The 3,519-nt window shown below is 34.4% G+C and overlaps 1 pseudogene; it reads right to left on the bottom strand.

Annotated features, from left to right (window-relative positions):
* Window positions 1-478: 478 nt before the first annotated feature.
* On the bottom strand, window positions 479-2,836 carry LOC114715773 (uncharacterized; annotated as a pseudogene).
* Between the last annotated feature and the right edge of the window lie 683 nt (window positions 2,837-3,519).

Raw genomic sequence — 3,519 nt, 5'->3', positions numbered from 1 at the left:
AAACAAAATTTCTTTTCTTGTGTCCTTCTAGTGAAAGGGTACAGAAAGTGATTTTGAAGGAGACCAGACCACAAATAAAGTAGAGTCAAAGTGGAATTATGATAAGACACCATCCACTTCTTTATCAATAATATGTATTCTGACGCCATTTTGCTAAAGCCCCATTTTTTTTTCCTATTCTAGTTTAATCAAACCTACAACTTTTTTTCCTTTTAACGTATTAAAACATGGAGAATATCTTAAAGCCATCAATAATCCAATCTTAACAAATTTGACAGATCAAACTAAGTCTAAAATATCCCATTTAATATTCAACATGAAACCAAGCATGCTTTGAAACATAGCACAGGCAAAACTTATTTAAACATTTGTGCTTATACATTGATCCATATATTCACATTAATGGATTTAAATGGAATGTGTCTAACTAAGATTTCTCATTTACTTGCAAATTAAACGAGTATATGTTTGACATCAGTCAAACATAGTCGCCATCGTCCCTTGTTCCATTCAAGTCCACTTCCACTTTCCCGCCGTTACCCTCAGTACAAACAAAGTCAAGGTTATAAAGCACAGGAATCATGGCCATGGAGCACAAGAAAACCAGAACAGGCCCAAAAATCCAAAGAAGAAGAGGAAGTGCTGAGTAAAAAAGCCTATTCCCCACTGTGTTTAATATCACCCTTTCTCCAGAAGCTCTGTTAAGTACTGTGGAGTTATCATGGACTTTATATCTTGTGGGATGGCCACCAGGACGCAGATCTGGTTCAGAAACCTAATGGACAGAGTGTGACAGAAGAATGAGAAGAGGAAGATGGTGAGTATTGTCACGTACTTTAGCGACAACATGAACTCGCCGTGTGCCCCGTAAACGACGTCGTTGAGAGGCTTCTTTACGCTGTAGGTGCTGCTTATGACGGCGCCCAGGCCGGCGGAGAGGAGGATCGATGTGGTGGCCATGAGAGTTGATGCCATTATCAGGTTCCGTAGGGTTTGCACTACTATGATGTTCTTCTTGTCCATGTCCTTCATCAAACAAAAAGGAAACCATTTTTGTGAAATTAATACATTTTTGCGTTAAAAAAATTCAGTATTATTTTATTTTCGTACTTTTCATCAGTTCATAATTTTTCTTCATTTAAAATATAAATGTAAACACAAATAATAAGAACTAAAGATTCTAAATCTCCCATTACTGATTATGTTTTTTTTTTCTTATCCTTGTTCCTATATGTTTTTCTTTTTCTAATACGGTTTATAAATTCAGCCCACGTGAATGGATAAAATAATTAACTTATTATGGATTAATTAGTTGTTGTCTAAAGCACCAGCCAGAAGCTAATAGAATAGATAGATGGCTCTAAATTAAAGATGGAGATGAACATGGAATCTTCAAAAGAGTGAAGAAAGAAGAATCGTGACGTTCACGAACATAGAGACTTTTATTTTTTTTATTCTAAATTTTATGGACAAGGTGATCAGGAAGAGATTTTTTAAGAGATATAATAATGAACAAAAGACAACAAAAACAAGAGGAAGTGGAATCATGCATGATAACCCACTTTTGACTCGAAAAATGATGATATAACATCACATATCAACTCATTAAAAGGCACTTCTTTTAATCTTTTCTCAGTGTTCGAAAAAATAAAAAACCCAAAACCTTTAGGCCAGCCAATTGTATATTGAGATTCTGCTATGTCGGATATTCCTTGCTGTAACTTTCCTTTTTCAGGACTGATGAATCTAATTATTAACTACTCAACTCCACAGTAAATTCTTTTTTGGATATTCATTTCTGTATGATTTTCATTTGAATCATTTCGATATGGATTCTATACTAAGTATACCAACACCGTAAAGCAAAATCTGAACCATTCCCTATATACATGTGTGTGCGCGTTTGAGAACCCTCCTGACTGTGCTTGCTTTAACTTTTTCCCTCATATGCTGATGTTAATATTTTGAAGCATAAACTACTCTTGAGGTATAAATTCTCAAAACACAACAAGAAATTGATCTTAGATTCCGCGTAACAAATAGATTACTGCATATAAAGAAATCAAAGTGGATACAAATCAATCATTCTCACTGTAATTAAACACTGCCGAGATAAAACGCATATACCTAGTGAAGTGCAGGGAAACGAAACCGAAAAATTGAAGTGTGAAATTGTGAATAAGGAACACCCTAAGTCGATTTTATATGCCGTCTGATATATACCAATCTATGTTAGAGTTCACAAACCAGATCAAGGACAAGGAATCTTAGTTATTTGTTGTTATGAGCTTTTTATCTCAGTAACATATATAATGAAAATCTTCATAACAAACACCTAAACAACACAACTATTTAAGATCAAAATATTTGGTGAGCTAGAATCAGGAGTCAACAAGCATACATAGAAGATAGTGCAGTTTAAAGTAGAAGTATACGCTGGCCATCATATTTTTATTATAAACAGAAACACCTGCTGCTAGTCTGGGATTGCGGAAGCTTAATAAGAGAACAAATTAACTAGGAATAATTGAGACCGATCAAGATCTAATATTTAACAGATTTGAATGAATAAGATGGATTATATATGTATATCTTTATGTACCTTCATCATGGCTGGAACCCAGAAGCGTTGGCCATGAGCGTTGATGCCGATGGTGGTGGTGAAGGGACTGGTACGAACCTTGTGCCATAACCAAACATGATAACCAATGGTTATCACAATTCCTAAAGGCACCAACATCAAATCCAAATAATATTTCTTCCATTCCATGACGACGGCTTTGATTTAGATTTCTTGCTCCTTTTCTCGTTCCCTTGTACGCTATAGTTCAAGGGCTAGCTATGTATGTCTGTACTGTGCTGTGCTGCTTCTGTGTTGATTTCCTTAGAGATTCTAATTTGGACCACTTGAATATGAATGTAAGCTTTGATGTTGTGTTTATGGAGGCTTAGCATATCTATTTATAAACAAAGTTCGTGCCCATCTCTATTGGTGGGCTCATGTATTAGTGGTTAGATCCGGTATCACATCTCTATTTTCTTTTTCTTCTTTTTTCCTTTTTTCTTTAACTTTCACCAGCACGCTCCTTTTTTCTCCCTTCATTCACAGAACTAGTTTCAGTGCTCATCACTTTGATGAGCACTTTAAGCTCATTAAATATAAAATATTCATATCTCATTTGGATGCTCTGCATTTGATTTTTTTTATTTATTCAAAAAAATTATTTTAATATGTATAGAATCTAAAATAGAGATAATTTCTTAATTATCATTCCTTCAAAAATAGTTTTTTATTTAAAAAATAATTAATTAAAGATTTTAAATTCGGACCGTTCAAATCAGATATAGATGGTCCAGATCTAATGAGCTTAGAGTACTCATCAAAGTAATGAGTATTGAAACTAGTTCCCTTCATTCATCTTTATGCCTTCACTTTTAAATTCGGGTTCTGTCTAGGAGAGAGGAAGATAGGATGTTGAGCATCTAACCATGAAAGTTGGAAAGTTTACGGTCATTTCA

The sequence above is a fragment of the Neltuma alba genome, unplaced genomic scaffold (genome assembly GCF_004799145.2).
Source record: "Neltuma alba isolate B1F8T4 unplaced genomic scaffold, ASM479914v2 tig00011612_pilon, whole genome shotgun sequence".
NCBI classification, from domain to species: Eukaryota; Viridiplantae; Streptophyta; class Magnoliopsida; order Fabales; family Fabaceae; genus Neltuma; species Neltuma alba.
This window is presented reverse-complemented; position numbering and strand designations above follow the sequence as displayed.